The sequence below is a fragment of the Paroedura picta genome, chromosome 1 (assembly GCF_049243985.1).
Source record: "Paroedura picta isolate Pp20150507F chromosome 1, Ppicta_v3.0, whole genome shotgun sequence".
In the NCBI taxonomy this organism is placed as follows: domain Eukaryota; kingdom Metazoa; phylum Chordata; class Lepidosauria; order Squamata; family Gekkonidae; genus Paroedura; species Paroedura picta.
Genome location: NC_135369.1, coordinates 71,092,928 through 71,117,930, shown reverse-complemented (window position 1 = coordinate 71,117,930; position 25,003 = coordinate 71,092,928). Strand labels below are relative to the sequence as shown.

Sequence of the window (25,003 nt, the reverse complement as noted above, 5' to 3'; positions counted from 1 at the left end):
AAAATTGTTTTTGTTAGTTGTTTGATAGCGACGGTCTCAATGCTATTCTGAAGGAAGATGTTTTTAAAGAGGACTTTTACACCTTTCAAAAATGTTCCAGCAGTCACAAAAAGGAAGCTGATTTTCCAGTCATCAGTTCAACTGTTTATTGACCTGTCCCATTCAGTAGGCCCCTTCAGAGTATTACTTCCTAACCATTCAGTACAATGCAACGGGCTTTTCATGGATGCGTGTTCTCACACAGCGTGATTGAAGTCTACTCCAGCCTTGCTGTGTAACTGCTCTGCTCAGCTGGCAGTTGTTCAAATGGACAATTAAATCAGTCACAACTCAGTTGTAAAATAAAATAAATACTGTGTTTTAATACATGCCTACCCCTCAGTGCTCATCTAAGTAACCGATGCTAATGGCAAATGATCAGTTCAGGGCAGCAGTATCTTCATGCATGCACAATTTTGCAAACCTGCTTGTCAGCCGTTCACAGCTTGAGGGCATGGCCCCAACAGGCTGGTGATTGGCTCACATCTGACCGACCCCTCTGAACATGGTAAGTGGGCTGATGGACATGTTTATGGTGAAATTCACAGTATCACTAATCTATAGTTGCCAACCAGCCTACAGAATATGTTCCACCTACTGAGTAGAAGTTTAACATGCAGAAATGGACAGGTAAAGCTCTGCTGTGACATGGAGATAAATATAATTTGGGGAATAACTTCCCACTATGCCTATATTAAAAGGCCAGGCCGTTTTTCTACAGACCTGTTAGCAACCCTATATGGAAAGGGCAATCTATACATTTAAACTTAAATAAATAAAAATAAATAAATACTTAAAACCTAAAATCTAGCAATACAAAATTAAAAATCGCATCTGGACAAATTTGAGCGCATCCCAGGACTGCTTCAAGCTCCTCAGCTGTACAATATTCACCCACATCTCTCCAGGAAACAATGTATGTATCCCTAGCCTCTCCTTTCCCTTTGTTTACAAATTATGCATAAATATTTACCAGTCCTAATCTCTAAACCTATCATTCTTTTTAACATGATACATTGAAATATTGTCCTCCCACAATTTGATATCCCATCTATGCCCACTGAGAGGCTGAATCTATAGAATCTGCTCCCAGATGCAACCCTTTGGTCCCAAATGCAACATATGAACTTGTCCCTACCTGCAAGCCCTTTTGCATCACCTCCCAGAACATTCTCCAGACTCTAGGTGCACCTGGGCCTGCCTGCCTGCCTGCCAGCCAGTTGGCTCGTGCCAGTTCTTGTAATCCTCTGCAACCTTTCAACCTGCCTCTTGACAGGAAAAATTACCAACTTTAATGCACTTGCGACTTAGCCAGTTAATTTGCACCTGTATCTAATTTCAGCCTTGCTAGAATAACAGGGCAATTCTGTAATCAAAATATTGGGAACAATTGTCAGAGCTGCCACTCAACAGCAGCTGCACAAGAGGAAGGAAAAACTTCCCTGAATCTGGGGAGGTACAAGGAAGCCTTTTCAAGCTGGGGGAACAAAAACTGTTGATGCTACAGGCCTATAATAAAAGGCAGCTATTTATTAAAGGTGGCTGTACACGGTGTTCTGTCTTGTCCCTCCTGTGCACAGATCTATTAAAAGCTGCTTTCATTAAAGCTCAGGGGCCTTCATGGCATTGTCCTGGCTAGATTGCACTTAGGTAGTATTAGAAGAGAGTCAAAACCATTAATTTGGGCTAGGTGTAATTAAAAAGCACTTCTTTTTTTTGGACTTCTTCAGAATGCTCCCCTAAAATGTTGTTTGATTTTCAATAAAATCCTGGACACTTAGAAAGAACTGTGCTGATGTCACAAAGGCCACAGGATATTGGTCAGGGATACTCCCAAGCCTTGTGAGCAAAGCAATAATATGTGAAGCTGCCTTAGACGGAGTCAGACCATTCATTTATTAAGGTCAGTATTGTCTACTCTGATTGGTGGCAACTGTCCAGAGCAGGGTCCCTGACCTTTTTGACCCAGCAGGCACTCCAGAGTTCCAATACAGGGTGATGAGCATAACCAAAAATGGCCACCACAGGAAGTGGGGCAAACCAAAAATGGCTGTCACTGGAGGCAGAGCCAACCCCCCAAAAATGTCAGGGCATGAATGTAATGGTAACTTCAACTTCTCAGACAGAAATTCTGATTAACAGGGTGTCCTTTTAAAATGAGCATATGGTTTTCAAATATTTTCTTGCTTAAACATAGCTTACTTTGCAGTCATACAGTGAAGATCCTTGCGCTGTGGCAGCAGTTGCAGTCAAAACAATTTTTAAACATATCTGCACAGCTCACTAGATCTCCAAAGGCCAATCAGAAGCCTTGCTGGGCAGAAGCCCTGCTGGCCCTGCCCACTTTCTAGACCCAACAGGTGCCAGGAAAGGTAGCACCCATGGACACCACACTGGGAGACCATGCTTCATAGTCTTGCATATCACCCACTACTTAATCATTTTAAGTGGAGATGATGGAGACTAACCATGGGGACTTCTGCCTTCAGATTACTGCTCCACCACTGAGCTGCAGACCCAAGTGACTACAAAAAGCATTAATGGAATCCCTAAGATTTTTCTGATCATGTTCAGAGGTGGGACGCTTCCCAGTCTAACTGAGCTACCGTTAGTCAGATTCCTTACAGACTTTCTATAGCCTATTACCATCCCACATGTTTGGCCACAGTCAAGTTCTAGCTCTTGCTAGACACTGTGTTTTTCTTTCAACACTCCTGGGGCCTAGCCACTTCATGCACTTTTATAGTCACATCGCCAGAAGAGAGCTTACAGAGAGTACAAAAGGGAACTGTAACTACTCTTTAGTTCAGAAGTGCCCTGTTGCCCACTGGGAGTTATAATGGCATTGGTCTAACTCTAAACTAGATGAGAAGGTGGGACTTTCACAATCATATTTTCCCAGAGCTTTAACAAGTTTGATTGCAGTTGTGTGTGGCTCTGGAATCCTGTGGGGAGAGGGTCTTTCCACCCTTGCATGGCAGTTGTCTATTGAGACCATCCTTCCTGCATGGCTATTATATTTGGAAGGATAAAGGACAGGCAGCTTTGATAAAACCATGCTAGGGCAGAAGGAATTAAACCTCCTCTCCCAATGGGACTTTAAATTGACTTAGAATCCCTCCCCAGCTAAAATTTCCCCTTGCCTCTCCCAGCACTTTCTGAATTCTCTTTCTGAATGGGGCAATGCCGCTTGTTCAATGCAGCCTTAGGAAAGGAGCCCCACAGTGCCTGACATTAATAGTGAGGGAAACGAGGGATTCTTTGTGTGCCCCACCCTCTGGCCAAGCTAGGCTGACAGCAGTCCAACCTCCAACACTAGCCCAGACTGGGCAGGAAGGGGGGAAAGTCAATGATGAGGAATGAATTGGATGATTGCAGAAACAAGGGGAACAAATGAAGCTTTTAAACTGAAAATGAGAACCAAAACTGGAGGTCAGGAAGGAGCTCTGCACACCCTTACTGCAGAGGTAAGTTATTGCCTTGATGCCTTGTTCTTGTACTTTCCAGAGACATCTGGCTATTCACTGTCGGAAATAGGATTCTGGACTAGGGGCATCCTTGGGTCGTTAGCGCTCTTCAAGCAACTTCACAAGAGCAGTACAGTCTCATCAGTGGTTTGCACTTGCGGTTTCTTTCTTGTGCCTGAAAATGCATGATCCTGTCATGGTGCTCTTAGCTGCAGACATTAATGAAATAACTTGTGATCTGACAGTGCCAAGCTGCTTCTGGGAAGGTGTAACACAAGGATTTATACACCTGGGCTATTTGTTCTGACTTTAAAAGGAAAAAAACCAACTGCTGTCAATGTTATTTCATAAGGTGCAAAGCAATCCTCATCAGAGTCAGGACACTGTTGTTCTAATCATGCTCCCTTGTCAATCCTTTTTATACCATTGAACCTATCACCTAATGCTTTTTTTCTTGGTTTGTATCATTTATCTTTCTCTTTCTCCATGTCATTAAGCTCAGTTTACCAGATACAGAAGGTTCTGTGTGCACAATAATGGTATTTTATAGAAACACTGGTTCATGCGCCTAAATCCCTCTAAGTGTTCAATAGACAGGTGCACACCAAAATGGAACACATCACACTGACTCAGCCTATGCACACAATGGGCCAATAAGTTTCTCTTTGATCATTTTTCCAGCAGCTGTCTTCACCAAAATGATTGCCCGTTCACCACACCTACAGAACACAAACCCATTAAGCCATTCCCTCATTCCTTAGTAGAGAAAAACAGCCAAGTAACAGTTGTGTTAACCATGATTTCAAAGTTCCTTCCCTTCATTAAACCCCTTATAATTACATAGTAAGTTTAAAAAATATATACTCCAATACAAAAAACAAATCCATGGGAGCATTTAGCTATCACCCTAATCTGATGTTCCTCCCTTATCACAAAGATGAACAAGCCCTAGAGGTGTCTATGTGGATGCCACTTAGTTTAGAAGTGGTTTCTCACACACTGCTTTGGGTCTGAACAGATTTTTGTGCAAACTTACTGTACCCTCTTATCATGATCCAATGAGGCATAAGGCATATGCTCCTTGAGGCTTAGAATTTTGACATGCCTGCTGTATGAGAATTTCTGACAAAGATATGGTAATAGCAGGAACTCTGAGGTGGTGGTGGAGGAGGAGAGCTTGTACCCCGCTTTTTACTAATCTAAGGAGTCTCAAAGCAACTTCCCCACAACAGACACCCTGTGAAGTAGGTGAGGCTCTCAGAGCTCTGAGAGAACTGTGACTGGCCCAAGGTCACCCAGCTGGCTGCATGTGGAGGAATGGGGAATCCAACCCAATTCTCCAGATTAGAGTTGATCTCTCTTAACCACTACACCAGGTCCTCTGTATTTTTAAAGGGCTAAAGTGAGGAAGTCATTCTCCAAACTCATGTATGTATGTGTTAAACTAGTCATTTATCCGTACAACCCTTCCAAGCAGGTCAGGCACTCTCCTTTGCTAAGTGTTCCTTTGTTCCTATTTTCTATTCTCAAAATTCCTGTCAACCACAAAAGAAAAGTGATCCATTATTCCCTGGAAGCACTTTATGTAACAAAGTTGGTGCAGAAGATGCTCATTCTAGTCTCCAGGGTTCTCAAGGTCACCACATAACCTGAGATGCTGCGTCTTTAATTAGATTTTCCAGCTCTTGGCACCAGCCATGACAGAGGTGGATGTGACTATTGTTCAAAATAGGGTTGATTTTGCTTATTTAAATTCCCAGGCAAGGCGTGCCTTTAATGAAGCTACATAACTATAGCAACCAAGATCTGTCAGGTATTGTTTGGTCCTGCTGGGGTTTAAGTTGTGTTTGGCACGCTTGATGTTTTTTGCCCTTTGACCCACAATGTCAAACACAAGGAATTGCACTCCTCCACCTACCTGTGTAATCACCTCCTTCTGCCTTGCAGCTGACAACACGTGTGCTTCCCAAATTAAAATAGTATTGACTTTTCCATTAAAAATCAGTATATCTGCAGAACATGAACCCCGTGCAGAAGAGATAGTGAGCCGTTTGTTTAGTTCTCTTGCTGAAGATTATTTCTGTTATCATTAGTATGTTGATTATTGTAATCATTGAAAGAGAGAGGGCTGAGAGAAAAGTCATGCAAAAGGGAAATGAGGGAATTAAAAGATAATAGTAAAAGATAATAATAGCCTCCTTTGTTCTTATGTTTCTCTCTTGACAACGTTCCGTACATACTAAATTTCAGTTTAATACTAGAGCCGGTCCCCTCGTATGCTGATACAACCCTTCAATAGAAATAAGTCTTTTTCCTCGGGATGCCTGCAATTAGCTGTAATGCTCATGAAACCAAGGATTGTTACTTCTAACGTGATGGTAGTTTCCCTTCACATTGTTAATACTGAGCCCAACTCTTATCTAAAAAAAAAAAATCACCCAACATATATGTGCAGATAGATGCATACAATATCATGGGAGGACACTCTATGACACACAAATGAATTGTGTTTTCTCAGGTATACCTCATAAGTCCAGAGCTTCTGAGCTGTTGCCTGAGCATGCTCTCCTTCTATGTTTTTATTATTTCATGCAGTTGTAAGTGAAGATGTCAGTTGTTTATTTCTCTTACAGATTTCTGATATTTCCAATATCTTCAGTTATAATTTTTCTCAATATCCTTAGGAGTGAGATACCAGCTAAAAACATTTTCTATCAATTTTCTCTTAACATCTGAATGGCTGTAAACTTGATTTGTTTTTCCCATAACTGTTCCCACTGTGACATAAGTATTTGCTCTCTAAAATTTTGTATCCATTTAATCATGTAGTTTTCATTTGTTCTTCTCTTTCAAATTGAAGAAGTAATTTATATATCCATTGTAGAAAATTATCTTTTTGCGTAGTAATTGTCTGTTCAAACTCAGCCTTTTCTCTTAAGGCTCTGCCATTAATATACATTGCGTTCTTTAATCTTGAAACTGATTGATAATAAATTCACCACTGAATATTAAATCCCTCATTTTTAATATCTTGCAAAGACTTAGATTTCCCCTGAGTATTTAATGTATTCCCACAGGTGACTTTTTTTGTTCATTTTTGTTTCTTTTACTCTTATCGTAGTAAACATCAGATGGGAAGCTTGAGAAGTTCCGTTGTGAAAACTCAAGAACCCATCTCTAATTATATGACTTTTTTTGTGTGTTTTGATTGATTTCTTTATCCATAAATGAATATATAAGCTTTCTTCTAAGCCCGCTGATTCCCATTTCACTAAATTCTTTCTAGGATCTTTCAGCCAATCTGTAATCCAAACCAAGCAGGCTGCTTGATAATATAACTTTATATTTGGAACTGCCAATCCCCTTCTTTCTTTCTTTTTTTTTCTCATCTTGAAGTAATCTGAAGCTTATCCTTGGTTTCTTGCTATTTCAATTTAATGTGTTTACCTGTCTTTGCCACTCTGACAAAAGCCTCTCTTTTTTTGTATATATGGCAACAATTGAAATGAGAAGTTTAACTTTGAAAGTACATTCATTTTTACCAAGGACCATGAGGTGTGTGTGTGGGGGGGGGGTGAGCCAGTGGTGGCGGCAGTGGCAGCAGCAGTAAGGCCTCGTGGGGAAGTGTGTGTGTGTGTGTGCAGGGGAGGCAGCATCAGTGAGGCCTCACGGGGAAGTGTGTGTGCATGGGGGAGGCGGCAGTGCCCACACATCAGAAGGGCTCATGGAGGAAGAGGGCCAAGGCGAGTGGGGAAGGTTGAGTGGCAGGTGGACAGACCAGTAGGTGGGGTGGGAGAAGAGGAGCGGAAGGGACGGGGGGTTGGCAGCTAGAGCAGCGAGACAGCCATGGCAGCGGCAGTTATTTAGGATGACTGGAGATAAAGATGGCAGTTTAACTACTGCAGGGATGGAAATCTTCCTGTCTCACCCTGCTGTATTTTTTGTTTGTCTGCTGTGTCTTGCATGGCAGTGTATATGTATTGCCACATATAGGTTTCAATATTTTAAAAATAATTGTACTTGGGGAACTTTGGAGGCACACAAACCTCTTATTGGTTGCCTCCATTGATTGACAGGCTGAAGAGTGGTGATTAAAAGAGCACATTACTCTTGCTGTTGCCTTTTTTACCACCAGTGAGAAGGCAAGATGCTGCAGCAGAGTATGGAGGGGAGAAATGGAGGGGACCCTGATTCAGGTGCCCCCTTCTTCTGAGGTTAGAGGGTGGCAACCTGAAAAGGGGTCTTCTTATTCACAGCACCAAAACATGGAACTCTCTCTGGAGACCCATTTGTCACCTTTCTGTCGCCACCTCCTGCCAGCGTTCTGTTTGACATTCCCTTGATGATCCCTCCATATCTATATCTATATCTATCTATACCTATACCTATACCTATACCTATACCTATACCTATACCTATACCTATACCTATACCTATACCTATACCTATACCTATATATCTATATCTATATCTATATCTATATCTATATCTATATCTATATCTATATCTATCTATACATACACACACACACACACACATATATACATATATATGTATCTTTAACCGCTCCTAGCGGAGCGGATTAAATAATTCCCCACAGCAGCGGCGCCCGCCCTGACGCCGGAGCCAGTGCCCACTCGAGACCCTGGCCCGCCCACTTCTCCAACAGGTAGGTCGTGGCCCGGGGGGGTGCCGCTGCGACCTTGCCGACCGGACCACAGCCGGACTCATGTGACGGCCCGCCAGCTGGGAAGCCGCCGAGTCACGACGCCCGCTAGCGCCTGCTGCATTCCCAGTACAGCGGGCTTACTTTCTAGTATATACATATATATACACACATATATATACACATACACATACACATATACATACATACATACATACATATGTATATGTGTATATATATATGTATATGTATGTGTGTGTGTATATATACCTACACACACACACACACACATATATGCCGCTGGATTTAATTCTGTTAATAGTGTGTTTTGTTGGTTTTAATAGGTTTTTAGAATTTGATTTCATCATGTATGTTTTACTTTGTTAAAAAATCACTAAATAAATACATCAGTGATTTTTAAAAATTTGCTCATTTATTCATATGGCCCTGGAATCAAGAAGTTTACACATACTAGGTTTGACAGAAGGTATAACTTTAGAACAAGCATGTCAATAAAATTGACAGTGGAATGGAAAGGCTTATTTCAGTACATTTACAAACAGTGCTATTATAGATTTGTACATATATAAATATTCAACAGCATGAATGATCCACATTAAAGTTTATAACAGGTATTGTTTTGTCTAAATGCAGGGTCTTATTTTCTCTTGTAACAAATTACTTTTTGTGTTTAATAACAGACTGAAAATCACTCTCGTTAATAACCAAGTGATGGCTCCCACATTGGTAGCCAAATCTGTGCAATGGGGGCAGAGTCACATCATGGAGTTCTGCAACCAGGGGGAAAGTAACTTGTGAGTAACCACCACTACTCAAATTCATAATGATGTCACAAAACCAAAGTGTCATGAGTTCTGGCTGGAATGTCAAATGAAAATGTGGTGATCTAATGAAGGAGATGTTATCCAGCCAATGAAAAAGGTAGGAAAAGCTAAAGCTAAAGTGAAAAAAAAGGTGGTAAGGAGTAGAGTCATCAAGCCAGGGAGTCTGGAGAACCAAATTCTGGGTACCCTGCTTACTCTTGGGATTCATGAAGCTGGGCAAGTCATGTGCTTTGATTTTATATGATGCTTAGCTTGGGCCTGAATAAGTTATGAGAAGCCTAGAGGAAATCTCAGAGGAATCTGTTTGGGGTCCCATGTGAACTCTTGACATTTCTCCTTCCTTGTAAGTCCTTCACACATCTCCCTTCCATAATATGAAAAATAGACAGAATTCTTTTTTCATTAAGGATATTGTACTGAAAATTTGATAACATTAATGTTGTTGGGGCACAGAAAAAGAGGCCCACTCAGATGTTGTTCATGTTCTTGGCTGAGCATTGGCAGGTTTATCATCTCTCCCTTCTCTTCCAGGACCAGGCAGATTGTTTTTTGCACCCTTATTGACGAGACACCCTGTATGGCCTCTGATCATTCCTGAACCATCTCATATTTTGTACTTTTATTGTGTGGGGAAGGGATCTAAATCCCTTTTCCTAAAAGCAGAGCTCTGCTAACCTAAAACAAATTGAAAATGCAGGCCATTTTTATTTTTCTGGGCTGATTTGCTTGAAGTTGCCTTTGCCACTTTAATATTTTTCTCCAGGAAGGTATTGTAAAAAGAAAACAAATAAGAATGGAATTTAGAAAGTTTTATGTTGATTGCAGGAAACGCGAATACGATGCCATTTGTTAAGATCTTTGTAGTCCCCGCGGCAGCATGTCAGCTTCATGTTACACTCGGTCATAGCACTACAGTTTTATGATTGCAATTTATAGCGTTATACCTTTAATATAGTAGTGTATTGTAAAAGGGTGTTTTTAATTAATATTTTAAGCCCTGAAGAACACCACAGTGGCACATGGCAGAACCAGAAAGATAATTTATAAGGTACGTAGTTATTAGTCTAGAGAGCCTGTTCCCAGCATGGATTCCAGCTGTGATTAGGTAGGCAGAAAACCATTTGGTACCTGCTGGAAAAACCAAACACAGCAAAAGAGAATGATCATTTGCTGGTAATGCAAGAAAACCTCGCCTCATATATGGGTTCCAAAAAGTGGGGTGAGGGGTGACCTAAAGGTAAAGGTAAAGGTATCCCCTGTGCAAGCACCGAGTCATGTCTGACCCTTGGGGTGACGCCCTCCAGCGTTTTCATGGCAGACTCAATACGGGGTGGTTTGCCAGTGCCTTCCCCAGTCATTACCGTTTACCCCCCAGCAAGCAAGCTGGGTACTCATTTTACCGACCTTGGAAGGATGGAAGGCTGAGTCAACCTTGAGCCGGCTGCTTGGATTGAACTCCCAGCCTCATGGGCAAAGCTTTCAGACTGCATGACTGCTGCCTTACCACTCTGCGCCACAAGAGGCTCTTGGGGGGTGACCTAGGAGATAGGAAAATAAAGGAGGTAGACCTGTACTATTCTCAATGACAGGTAATGATGGATCCCACGGAGCGTTTCTGCAGTTAGAAAGGATTTTGCTCCATGGAATAGGCCTTCCTTGCCCTCCCTCATCCACTACACCCACAAATACATCCCAAATGCTGCTCTTGGGGAGAGGAGCAGCATGAAGGGGGTGGGTCAGGGGTCTGCCAGAGGAGACAGGAATCAACTGAGAGTTTCTTAACATATTCCTCTTCAGTCCATGGAAATAGTCTGCAGGATCCAACCTTGTGAAAAGGATCACTGAAATAAGAAGAGCAAGCCAACAAAACCAAGAAGTGTAGCAGCAGCACAGTGTAATGTGATGGTCAGAGTGTTGGACTAGGATCTGGGAGGTCCAGTTTCAAATCCCCACTCTGAAATTAAGCACATTAGTAGAACCTGAGCCATTTAGCCTCCAATCGCTTTTGTCAATCGCTTGTCAGGAAGAAGTGGAGATGAGAAGGACCACATATATTGTGCTGAATACCTTGGAGGAAGGGCAGGATAAAATGTACTACTTAAATTAAAGCACAACATCTTCATATAGTACTGTAACAGCTTTTGTGTTTTAATTTCAGTAAAGAGGGAAACTAAGGGAATTCATTCTGATAATAAAAACTGAGAAAGGAGCTCCATCAAGTAGTAGGTGATCAGACCACCCATCTTCAGGCAAACATTTGAGAATAAGCCAGTCAAGATACAGTGGCAATTTTGCTGTCTCTGGATTCAGAAGAGGGGTTCCAATATTGAGCAGGTTTGACTCCCAAAAATGTCTCATATGAAGTATAAAATATAATCTTTAACCCACTCCTGCGGAGTGGATTAAATAAAGCAGTAAGGGCTGTTGGGGAGAAGTTAGGGTGGGCTCTGTCCGGGATAAAAACTCGGAGGCTCCTGATTCGCTCCTCTGAGTGGCACTCCAGGCCCAAGTGTCCAATTGGGAGGCGCGCAAAGCGCGCCTCCCTATTGGACACTTGGCCAGTCTCCCGAACGGCGCACCACAGACTCCAGTCCTCCCGAGCCACCATCCTGCCCGGATGACCGCCAGGGAAGAGGCTTGGCCCACGCCGCTGGGTTCAGTGAAAATGACTTTCCCGCCGCCCAGCGACTGCCCTCCAATGCCAATGGGACTCGCCGCTACACCACCCCCCTCCCTGCACACCACCGCCCGCCTGCCTTGCCCGACGAACCTGACCCTCCGTCCCCGCCTGCCCTGGCGCACGCCCTTCCCGCACCCACGACGAGCTTCTGTCTGTGGCCGCCCCCGGCCGCCCCCTTCCCACCCCCACCCCTACACCACAACTTACCGAATGTTGCTTCCCCGATCCCTGCCTGTCCCCGGCCTTCGTGCCCACCTCCGCAGCCAGGCCCCACCCAAAGCCTGCCTGCCGTCGTTGGGCCGAAGACATCCCCGCCAAGGCGCTCCGCCGCCACTGCCGTGCCTGCCCCGCCGCTGCCTGTGACAAGGCTGGGCCGAGGCCACCCGTGCCACAGCTGCCCTGCTGCTACCCTCGCCGAGGCTGGAACGCTGCCGCCAGTGCCGCCGCTTCAACACTGCCGCCCGTGCTGCAGCTGGCATGCCACCACCACCGCTGCAGCTGGCCCGCCACCCCCGCAGCGCACCACGTGCCCGCCCACCTCAGGACCGCCCGCCAAACTGCATCCCCGCAGCTCCCATCTGCTGAGGAGCTGCCAGCGGCGAAAACAGGTAGGCCGCTTCCCCGAAATCCAGCCCCGGTCCCGCTGAAGCCTTCTGCGGACCGGAGGGGGGAGGAGGAGAAAGGCTTCTGAGGCCCCACAGGCACAGAAGCTTTTGGGAGTTAGGGGGGCCGCGCCCATCTAGCACCCATTTTATTTAAAATTAAAATGGGCTTTAGTAACTGAATAACTGAATAAGTCTTTTGCAACAGACCACAGAGAAGTCCTTGCCTTCAGCCAAAGAAATATAGCAAATGCCCTCTTTGACCAAGGCAGGAAAGCTTGCTGATAAGGTGCTTTGGGGAAGCATACATAAGGCTGAACTACTCAGAATCTTTGGGAACAGAGTCTAAATGGTTAAGATGATGCTTTTGTTGGATCCCATGTACTGGTAGGATATCAGGCTCTTGAGCTACTCTGACTTCTTCTCTTCTTGAGTAAGGTTCCAATTTGTCCCGCATCCCGGGGCTTTAAAAAAATGTTCTGCCTGGCCATGGGCAACCTCACAAGCCGCCCCCTCTCTGCCAGCAAGGCCCAGTCCCCGAAGCAGCACCCTGCGCGACAAGTGAAGCCCAGGTGAGGATGCCTGGCTGCAGCTCCCTCGGTGCCAGCAGGAGGGGAGGGGGAACAGAGGGGGAATAGGGGGAGAGGAAACAGGCTGCCACCACCCCCCAACCGCCGCTGAGCAGGAGCCGCCCTGCCGCTGCTGCCGCCATGCAGGAGTCGCCCCCACCCCCCCCTGCCGCCGCCCCTGCCCCGGTGTCCCGCTTTAAGCTCCCTAATAATCTGGTCACCTTATTCTTGAGTGGACTTCTTCAAGCTTGTTTAAACTACTCCAGTCAAATGTGAACCTTTTCACATTCAAGTGAATCACAATCAAGTGATAGTCTTTTCCTCCCCCAGCTTCTTTTGCCTCCTGTGTGAGGATGATAGACAGATGGAGGTGGGAATGTCCTGGTTTATTCTGGAATTTTCTCCATCCCATTTAAGCCTTCCCCATCCTTCTGTATTATTTATTTATGTGCAGGCCCTCCCCAAATTCCTTCTGAGTACTTGTCTCCTATTCCAGTCTGTGGGGCAGTCTGAATGAGAATGCTAGCTCATAGGATGGCACAGGAGAGATGCGTTGCAGAGATACACATCACTGGGGACCTCTTTGATACGATGCATTTCAGATCTAGAGATATTAGTTAGAAGAAATGCCGGTACAGTTTGCCCCTTCTATCTCCTTCATGAGCACATTACATTAAAGGAAATGCTGGGGGATACATTGTGTTGTGCATATATTAGAAGGAGCCTGCAGCTAATTGCAGGCCTAGAGGGGATGCAAATCATATTAGGGGGAAAATGTGATATGGAAAATACATAAACAGTACATTAACCTTAAAGATCTAATTTATACCGACAGAAGCAAGTTTATCCTGCCCATAATTCTTTCAATTTGCCAGGGCACTGAGGGAGCCTCCAGGTCTCCTCGATGCCTAGGCACAAAAGGGTGGCTGTACCTACTCAACTGGCTTGAGTGTTTGTGCAGCATTGCCCTCTGCTGGCTGCAGCCAGCTTCTATGCATGCTGCTTTTCATAAAGATGGCCTTCTAGTGGATCAGCTTCTTGATGTTTCCAAGCAGAGAGTGCAGTAAAAATGCCTGAGTGTGTTATTGGTCCACATCCCTCCTGAGTAGCTGATGAACTGAAATGCCTCTAGATGGATGGTTCTACTATGGGGCGGAATCCAAATACAGTGACACATATTTATTTACGGTTTTTCAGACCAAACTGTGAATCCAAATACCCTGATTGCATGCCCAAGTGACTTACTTGAGGGCATGGGCATGCACATGTCACAATTGTCCCCTCGACTGCCTTATTTGCTGAGCAAATGCAAGGAGCCTAAGTTCTAATTCTAATGCCCATGGGAAGCAGTTGCTAGGCAAGTCTCACCTCTAGCCCACTACTCCAAGGATCAATGGGAAAGATGTGCCCATTTGCACTGAAACCAGACAGGAAATGTATTGCTATCTTCTGATTACATCCAGTGGCCCTTGTTGCAGTATCAGTTAGGCCTGAGGAAGCTCCCCATTATGCTGGTGTTTAAAATTTGAAAGATTTCTTCTATTGTTTGTAGGACTCCTACCAATAACTGATGCAGCGTGGAAGAATTTTGTAGGGCTTCTACTCCTGCTCAGAATATTCCCCCACCCACTTTTTTAGGCAGCCTTATAGCTGACAACATTTGAGAAACCCTGTCACCTAGCAGCTTGCTTGCAAAATGTACATATGTACCTCCACAGGAACACTATGGAACAATTAAGGAAGCAGCAGCAGACTGGAGCGGGAACAGAAAGAATCAATTTCCTAGGAGACTATGTCACATCCTAACACGTTCCAAGATCTCTTTCATAGTCCTGTATACTCATCCTCAGGCAAATCACTCATCTTGAAGCTTGCCTTGGCTGGCATCCAACTTTTATGTTTAATTTTTAGGCAGTACAAAGGATCAGCTTCTACCTTTCCTTATTACCTAGAGAAACTAGCTGCTGGGTGCCTATCAGTAGATGTTTTCTCAATGACCAAATATGCATGGGGTGGGAAGTCCGGGCTGGTGGTGACGGGGCAGCAGGGCAAATCCCTGATTAAGCATGATGTTGCCGCCATCCCAGCCACCATCCAGCCCTGGCTCAACTCAAGGCCTTGGATAGCCCATGGTAAGGGAACACAAATACTTCCGCATTCCCTATGCTGTCACGGTTGCCATCTGCAGCCCTGCTGGGCCAGCCCTGTACATAATGGAAGACAGGGACATTGCATGCCCTGGATGGCTTTGCGGTGCCACAGAGCTGAACAGGATGGTCTCCCACCCCTGCAATGGTGGGGTAGCAGCAAGCCACTCCCCTGCCATTGTGCAGTGGGTCCCCCATATCCCCAATCTCCCCCTGCTTCTGCTGCCAGTTTCTGGGCTGTTTCCTGCCTGGTACCTGGGTGTCACTGGGTAAGGGAATCAGGTTGCTAGTCCAATTGCTAGTCCAATTTTCGTGTCCATGATAAACTCACCAGGTTGCTAAAAATAGCCATTCTCTCTTAGTATGAGCCTGTCATCTGTAATGCAATATGGTGATACTATTACTGCCTACATTAGTGAACTATTGTAAGGGTTGTTGAATATATGTTAAGTGCTTTGAACACTGAAAGCACAACATAAAAGTTTCATATTATTATAATGATTTTGAATCTGATGCTGGATTAGTGGGTGTGCTTCCTGTTTTAGGAGGTCATTTGTTTCCACTGCACTCTGTATATCTGTAAATAGTGAAAAGATAATGTGGGCTCTCACTCAAAGGCAACTAAGTTCTGTTGTACTGACTTTGAATTTCTTACCCCTCGGGAAGCACATAACACTACACAGAAGAATCAGCAGCCTTTCCAGTGAGAAATGTCATCGTAGGAGCCGCATTGGATGTTGACTAACAACCACTATGTTAACAGAAAGCAGCATCTCCCTTTTTGCTACTATGGATTTTGAGCCTTATCTTAACAGTGCCCCTCCTCCTCTTTCTCCCCCTGAGAAGCTGCAGATGACTTTTGGTGACCCTGTAGGATTTTCAAGGCAAGAGATGTTCAGAGATGGTTTGCCATTGTCTGCCTCTGCAGAGCAACCCTGGTATTCCTTGCTAGAATCCCATCAAAATACTGACCAGGGCCAACTCTGCTTAGCTTCTGAGATCTTTTGAGATCAAGCTGATTTGGGCCACCAAAACCAGGGCAGCACAGACTTAGCTATTCTTATTTTACTTTGCATGTCCACTATAAACACATGGGAGAAGAATTAAGAATATTTCTAGGCTGCACACAAAAAATATTGATTGAATATTTGCAGTTGTCCTCTTTTTAGAGATCATGGTCTCTCTTTTTTGGTGTCCATCCTCTTTTGGTCTCTTTTCTAAAAAAACTGAAGAAAATGCCCTCTTTTGCGGTTGGAAGGTTAGGAATATTCCTAATTAGTAACAATTACCACAGATTAAATAGTACGAGAATTTAAAATGAGATTTGTCATACTGATCACTTGTAGCCGGTCAGGAAATATGCTTTATGTTTTCCTTTTCAAAATATGGTAATTATATGTAACATTATCCAAGAGTTGTGTATCTGAGGATTCACATAGCCCTTCTCCTGTCAAAAACTAAAAATACATAAAATTTAAAATGTCAAGCAAATGATTACTGACCGTTTCAGAGAGTTTTAAGTGAAATCATAGCCCACAGAAAAGAGAAATACTCTGGGACCCAGTGAGCCACATTTCACTTCAAAGACAAATTCTATTTTTTTTGGGGGGGGGGGGGTAACAGGAGGAGAGAGTTCTTTGCCTTCTAAACTAGTCTATAGACAGACAGATGAACATTATATGGTAGAAAAAATATAAATAAATCTCACGGTCTGTGTTCATTCATGTGCATAATGAAAGAAGAAAAAGGCAGTAACTAGATGGAAATAAATTACTTGTAAGCAGCAGCAGCAGAGGAAAACAAAGACTTGAAATCCCCCCCAAAAAGGTGAGTGTTAAATGCTTTTTTACCACTACCATCACCACCTGAGTTACCGTTTAGGGCCTCGAAACCAAAACTGCAGAATATGTTGTATTACTCTATCAGGTATGTGTCTTCAATTCCTGGACATACGATGATGATGATGATGATGACACCCAGGCTACCTGCAAAATTTTGTTCCTTAATAGACTCCTAAGGAGCCTTTTGCAAATCTTGCCTGACCAACACACATCTGGCAAATTCCACAATATACTGCCAGTGCTCTGAGCATGTCTTATTTCCTAGTGAGTCATTTTCTCAACAGAGAGTCTGACATTCCTGCTGGTAAAAACCCGAATTCAGCTACTTCATGAATGATGTCATGTCAGCACAAAACTGCAAAAGCAACATCAGGAATGTGCATGGCTTTGGAAAACCAGCTATTTTGAGCACTTGATCATTCAAACAGTAACTGTCCCCCTTACTAGCTGTCTCCACAACAATTAATGCCAGAACATTTTATTCATTTATTTAGAGAAAATAGAGGGGCAGCACCAATTACAGAGATAAAATATAGGCAAAAAGCCTGTGGTGCAAATGAGGAAGAACATTTTATTATGCAGGTGAAAAATTCCTTACACATTTCTCAGTATAGCTTTGTTGGGGGTATCTGTGCATCTTTCAGTTATTTTAAAGGAAACGTTTGAGTCACAGATTCTCCTGAGAAAACCATAAGGGATTTTTTAATGCAAATAATAAAGTACTCTTCCTCATTTGTGCCATTTTTTCAACCATGATATGGTGGCTTTTATGAATCCTTTTTGCTTCAAAAAGGTCGGGCAAAACTGAGAAGGTTCAGAGGAGAGTGACCAGGATGGTCTGGGGCCAAGGGACCAAGCCTTATGAGAAAAGACTGAGGGACTTTGGAATGTTCAGCCTGGAGAAAAGGAGGTTGAGAGGGGACATGATAGCCCTCTTTAAGTATTTGAAAGGTTGTCATTTAGAAGAGGTCAGGGAAAGGTTCCTGTTGGCAGCAGAGGATAGGACCCACAGCAATGGGTTTAATCTACTGCCTAGATATCAGGGGAACATGTTCACAGTCAGAGTAGTTCAGCAGAGGAATCAGCTGCTTAAGGAGGTGGTGAACTCCCCCTCACTGGCAGTCTTCAAGCAGCAGCTGGACAGATATTTACCCTCAATGTTTTAGAATGAACCTTTACTGATCTAGGGGTTGGACTAGATGGCCTGTATGGCCCCTTCCAGTTCTAGAGCAGGATTTTTATACTCCGCTTTTCACTGCCTGATGGAGTCCCAAGGCAGATTCCAAACATCTTACCCTTCCTCTCCCCACAGCAGATACCTAGTAAGGTAGGTGGGACTGAGAGAGCTCTAACAAAACTGTTCTATGAGAACAGCTATGGGAGAACTGTGACTGGCCCAAGATCACCTAGCTGATTGCATGTGGAGGAGTGGGGAACCAAACCTGGTTCACCAGATTTGAGCCTGATGTTCTTAGCTATTATACTAATTAAAAAGTAGTCCAGCACTGCTACTTGAAAAGGGAAAGCTATGGAGCAGATACAGTGCCCTTGTGTGATTCAGCTTCAGTGAAGCAATACATATTGAATATGCCAGTTAAATGTTCCATCAGGGAGGAGTCATAGCAATCATTGTTACGGCTTTAGACTAGCCATAGATATTTATTTATTATTTTCAAACAACCAGTTCATGGTGTTTTACATAAATCTAAAATCCCATAAAACAATAAAATATCCAAATGGAACCCAAGATGTCTATTCCCACACCCAACCCCCATATCCAACGGTCGCCTGGCCTCCAGAGTGCAGCTACGAGATATATCCCTGGTGGCTTTTATAGGCCTGCACAGGGAGGGAGCAGTTCTTCCTAGCCTGGGCCCATTCTGCACACATTATATAATGCACTTTCAAAGTGCTTTTGCAGCTGGGTTTTCCTGTGCAGAACAGGATAATCTAGTTCGAAAGTGCATTGAAAGTGCATTATCCAATGTGTGCAGAATGTGCCCTGGCCTCAACCAAATGCCTGTTGGAAGAGCTCTGACTTACAGGCACTGTGAACATTGCAAGCTCCATCAGGGCTCTTAGCTCTTCTGGGAGCTCATTCCACCAGGTTGGGGCCAGGGCCGTGACCAGGTGGTCTGAGGACAGGTGGGGATCTAGTAGTTGAGCCTGGCATAGATGGAAGAATGCCACTTGGGCTACTTTCATGATCTGAGCCTTCAGAGATAATTAATTTACAAATTAACTCAGCAATAAAAGAAATTCCTGCTAAGATCAATTCTTAAAGACAACAGCTGTCAATTAAGTGTGGGCTATAAGAGGAAACAGTTAAAATAATAATATAAAAACACCAATGTAAACAGATAATTTAAAGTAAAGTTTAAATTAACCTAATTCCTTTATCAAGAAACTCCATTTCTTATAAGCAAGATAACAAAAACTTTGCCACAGCATATGATAGAGTAGCCTCTTTGTCTTTTAATAAGGATTTGGTCAAGAACAATTCTGTACATTCTGAGTTGTTCAAATGCTTATATCACACTAGTGGGGGAATATTTGTGCTCTTTCGGTCATGAGTTAAAATTCACAGTGGAGAAACATGTGGGAAATTGCCTTAATAATATTAGTGCTACATGGACAGCAATGTAGCTCCATAGGCCAGTGTTTGAATCTTTCCAGTAGGCTCTCCTCCCCTAAGCTGCTTTTCAACCTGTCTATTTAGAGTTGTCTTCTTCCAGGGCTTCAAAAGGAATGCAATACAGGTAGCCTAATGGAAGGCACTTTTCTGCCTCTTGGGCCTTCTTTGTGCCGTGTTTGGGTAGAATGGCAGTGTGGGATAGGATATGGCAGAGAAATAGGGTAGCCAACCTCCAGGTGGTGGCTGGAGATCTTTTGGGATTACAATTTATCTGCAGGCAACAAAGATTAATTACCCCGGAGAAGATGGTTGCTTTGGAAGATGAACTCTATTGCATTATAGCTGACTGAAGTTCCTTTCCTCCCTAAACCCTGCCCTCCTCAGACTCTACCCCAAAATCTCCAGGAATTTCCCAACCCAGAGTCGGCAGCTCTAAAGAGAAACCAAATGGATACTGCAGCCAAAGGAGAATTTGTATTAATGTGTCAGCTGGTACATGAGGAAATACCCTGACCGCAGTCTATTCCATGCAATCTGCTCTTGAGATCTGACCAGCCCATGCCACATTCCAGTTTCTATCCTTATCTGGATAGGTGGGAGGGAGTAAGTGAAATGAAAGCTGCCTCCACCTAAAACAAGCATAAGCTTTTGTATGACTGGGCAGAAAATCTGCATTATCTCGATCCATTGGCCCTTCCACCGTTCCTGCTACAATTATTCAATGGCCCATTTCGACTATTGCTCCAGCTGTTGCCTTCCCAGTTTCTTCAGCAAATGGGAAGCTTGCCTTCTACATGGTTGAGTATCTTTTCCAAGCAAGCCGCACCAAAGTCTCATACAGGTGAACCTTGGAGGGCTCAAAAGAAAAACTTTCCTATTCCAGGAACCCCTCTGTATGGGAGATGCTCAAAGATTAAATGGGACAATGAGTGACAAAAGTCAAATGAACTGAACTGAAATGCAACAAGGTCATGTCTGCTCTCGATACACAGTGGAAATGAACAATTGCTGGTGCTGTGAGGAGCCACAGTAGTCCAGCGCCAAGGGTATCTGGCACAGAGGATCAGGTCTCTAGTCGCCTGGCTCTCCAGCACTGACTGCTTCCCATGAACTGCCTCCGAGAAGCTCAGCTTTCAGTCTTTGCTAAAAACAGCCAGATCAGTGTCTTTTCTTTAGACAGTCAGTTGAAAATCTTTTAAAGAAATCATCTTGCTGTGAAATACACTTTTATTGTCTGAAATGAAGACTGAGGCAAATGCTGGAGCTGGTAATACAAAATGCCCACTCAGTTCTATGTCAACACAGATCATTTTTATACCACAAAAACAGGCAACTCAGAGTGTTGTGATGAGGGGGAGAAGGGGAGGGCCAAGAAACAAACTCATGTTAGCAATTGTAGTCTGGAAGACTATAGTGAGTCGTGTTTGTGTTTTTTTTACTGTTTCCTTCCTAGCTCTGCAATAAATAAAACATTTAAAGCTATTGATGGCAAAAGACCTATAGACCAAGGTACATAGCGCAGCAGGACTGCCACCTTTCTCAGGGGGGGGGGGGGCGACAGCATTATTGTCAGTCCCAGGAAAAAATCAGAAGAGATGTCACACCCTTCTAAGTTTTATCATAGAGTTTCCAGAAATTCATAATGTGACACACATCCAAAGTTTTTATAGGAGTGATGTCATGCTGTTGTCATTGGTTCCACCTGTGTCACCGCCTCCCCTGACTCCTGCTAGTTAAAGGAGTGGCTCTCCTTTCTCATCCTGGCTACTTGGGGGGGGGAACAAAAATTAGTCAAGTAGCACTTAAAAGATACACAGATCTATTGAAGCATAAACTTTTGACACTTCAGTCAACAGAATATAAGAGGGTTATGTATCAGGATCAAAACTGTAGAAGATATAGAATTAAAATGAACATAAAATCTGAAAATAAAAAGCATGTTTATACATTATTAATAATAGGTTCAAACAGCCAGGTATTTTCACTGTAAACTTTAAGGGCACAAGCTAGCCAAAGGTAAAAAGCACTTCAAGTTCCTCTGCATTCTGTGGAAGAGGTGAGTGCATGCTTGAAGCTCAATAGGACTTAAAGTACTTCAGTTTGGCTGGATGGTACCCCATGTATTCATTATCACAGCTTCATTGATTGCATTCTTAGCCATTCAAGCAAAAGTAGGGAGACTTGAAGCATTATTTATTTATTATGTACATCATTTATATTCTGCCTTTTTTGCTGAGACTCTAGGCAGATTAACGGAGACCAAACAGTGCAGGTTGGCAGCATAACTCGACCAATGAATAGCACAATAGGACTAGGATTGCAGAATTAGAAAGCAATGCAAACAATGAACTCCTCACCACCCAGCCTAGACACAGTTCTATTGCTTCCCTCTCCCAGTATTGGCATTCTGACTGTGCAGACCCAACTAACACACAACAACCCTTTTTCATTGTTATCATTGTATGCCATTCAGTCACGTCCATCTCTTGACAATCCCATATCTTAGCTGTCACCATGATATCTGATCCTGCACTGCCTCCCTCAGCTGTGCAGTGTTCTGGCCAGTGTCCATTCCAATTGTGTCTAACCATCACATGCTTTGTTGGCATGGTTTCCTTTTTCCACTGACCAATCCTAGCATGATTGTTTTCTCCGTTGAGTTGGATCTCATTATATAGCCAACGTAAGTGAGCTAGAGCAGTGGTCCCCAACCTTTCTGAGGCTGGGGACCGGCAGGGCATCGGGCCGCGCCCGCGCGGACCACGGCCATGCATTGGGCCGTGCCCGCGCATCGGGCCCTGATTCCCTCTCCCCGCCCTCCCACAGTAAGAAGCTTCCCGGGCCGCAAGCTTGTGGCCTGGGAAGTTTTTTACTGCGGGGGGGGGCGGGGAGAAGGAGCCGCGGCCCGGCGCCATGGCCTTCGTGGCCCGGCACCGGGCCGCAGCCCGCAGGTTGGGGACCACTGAGCTAGAGTTTCATGATTTTGCCTACCAGTAATATATCAGACTTTATGAGGTGGAGTATTTCCTTGTTTGTGACTTGTGCTGTCCTTGGAGCCTACAGAAGCCTTCTCCAACACCAGAGTTCAAATGAATCAATTCTTCTCTTGTTAATATACAAACCAAAAATCTTTATTTGTAACATCACCATTCTGCAGTAGCTATAGACAAAGAAAGATAATTGACAGTATTCAAATGCTTATCCTGGATGCTTTAGGCTGATCCTGCGTTGAGCAGGGGGTTGGATTAGGTGGCCTGAATGGCCCCTTCCAACTCTATATTCTTAGATCCTTAAGTGACATATGAGGATGCATCTCTTTGATTCTGGATGCTACTAAGACAGGGCATGAGCTTTTGTCTTCTGTTGAGTAGCCCAAACCTAAAGGGAAAATTACCAGAGGAACTGAAAACTCAAAATGAGCTCAGGCTGGCAATGAATTCTAAGAACAAAACAGGAACGTTTCTAGGTATGTTCAAAAATCAGTGGAAGGAACATGAAGACTACTGGTCAGTGGTGAAATGTCAATAGGTCACAAAGGGAAGACAGAGCTGCTGAGCTCCTACAGAACTGAGGAGTTGGCAAGAAAATATTGGCTACTTACCTCACAGAGCCAACAAAGAACACTTTTCTGGGTGTAAACTCCATGGAGTATGCAGGCATCCTAGGCACAGCCATCATGCACAAGGGCTTAATTTAGCTGGTGGGCCTTCCCTTGGCCTCAGACCAGGGTTGGATAGTACCCTAACCCAGTGGTCCCCAACCTGCGGGCCGCGGCCCACTGCCGGGCCGCGAAGACCATGGCGCCGGGCCGTGGCTCCCTCTCCCCGCCCCCCCTCCGCAGTAAAAAACTTCCCAGGCCGCAAGCTTGCGGCCCGGGAAGCTTCTTACTGCGGGAGGGCAAGTAGAGGGAATCAGGGCCGGGCCGCGCATTGCGCATGCGCGGCCCGTGCGTGCACGGCCTGATGCGCGGACACGGCCCGCGGGCACGGGTGCAGCCCGCAGGTGCGGGCCAATGCGTGGGTGCAGCCCGCGGGCGTGGCGGGCGCGGCCGGTCCGTGTGGGCGCGGCCCGATGCCCTGCCGGTCCCCAGCCTCGGAAAGGTTGGGGACCACTGCCCTAACCCACTTCCTTTCCCCTAGTTTGATTCCCATCTAAGCTAGGAGCCATAACTGGGCTGTTCCCCTTGGCCTCCTCCCTCAAGCCTTTATAGAACCAAGGTGTGCCCAGTGGCCTCTCTCTACCCAGCAGCCTTATTGGTTTGTAGCCCAATCTGTTATAGACCAATATCACTTCTTGTGCAATATCTGCTTAATTACTTTCCTTCCTACCCCAGGGTAGGATTGTCAGACAGTTGGCTGACATTTACAGTTGGTAATACTGTACACTTAAGTTCTGCAGCATATAACATAAATCTTAAACAGATCCTCTTAGGATATATTCTAACTAAGACCATCTCTCCAGTACGGTCTTACCTGTTGATGCCATATCTTATGCTTCAAATTTGTGGCACTTGTTCCAAAATACAGATTTTAAGCAAGCATCAGACCCGCTTAATGGGTTCTGCATTTACTTTGAAAGGGATCCACACTACTTCCTGTCATTAACAGAGCCTTTGTGTGTACAGTAATGTTACAATATTCTTGCATTGTCAAAAAAATTAAACAGACTCACTTTACAATCGTGTAAATACTAGTGAGTTTCTGTTTTGATTCCTGCCACTGGTGGTTCCTTCGTAAAACCCTGAAACAGCTGCTTGCCTCCATTCTCACCCATGAACTAGGTCCACTTGGGTTCGTTTTTTCCCACATAAACAGCATAAACATAAACAGTATTTTTTCCACATAAACAGTATTTGCATTGCCCCCCCTGCCAAAAAAAGCTCACTTTGCAAAGGGGAAGTCTGACTTCCAGCCCTCCCTTAAAGGGAACTGTATTTTCAGTAGGGAAACAAAGAGTTTTCCCTGGCTCCTTTGTAGGCTCTGTTGGGCAGATTGTCTGCTTGTTATCAATATTATTATTCAAAATTACATCTTCACATAATCAACAATATTTTTTAAGTCACATGACTCAGGGACAACTTTGGTAGAGGCAGGAGGGAAGTAGGGGAGGTTAACACAGAACAATGACAACACCAACATGATGAGACAAAATGGCAGCATTTCAGGAAAACAAATTCAAATTCATGAATGCCTCACTTGGACACAGAGAGTCAAGATCTGAAGGAGGGAGTCGTTGTAAGGGAGGGCTCGGAAAATGTGGGGTAAGGAGGTGCAAAATTTGTATTTACTCCTGAGGAAGCAAAGTTTTGTGTAGAAATTTTTGCATTCTTCAATACTTTAAGAACACTGAAGGGGGAATTTGCTCTTGTGCTAAAATGGTCTAAGCTCATCGCTGTTACTGTATGTATCGCATAAGTACTGCAAATATGGTTTTACCTGATGGACTTTGGGAATTGTAGTTTTGTGGGAGGTACTGAACATATTCCTTCTAAGGTAAGTCTCAGTATTTATTA

The 25,003-nt window shown here is 44.2% G+C and overlaps 1 long non-coding RNA gene across 1 annotated transcript; it reads left to right on the top strand.

Moving 5' to 3' along the window:
- The first annotated feature begins 9,057 nt into the window (after positions 1–9,057).
- Positions 9,058–11,121, top strand: LOC143838442 (uncharacterized). Its single transcript, XR_013231395.1, has 3 exons — positions 9,058–9,114; positions 10,013–10,065; positions 10,815–11,121. It is a non-coding gene; the product is annotated as an uncharacterized LOC143838442 (long non-coding RNA).
- Positions 11,122–25,003: the final 13,882 nt, after the last annotated feature.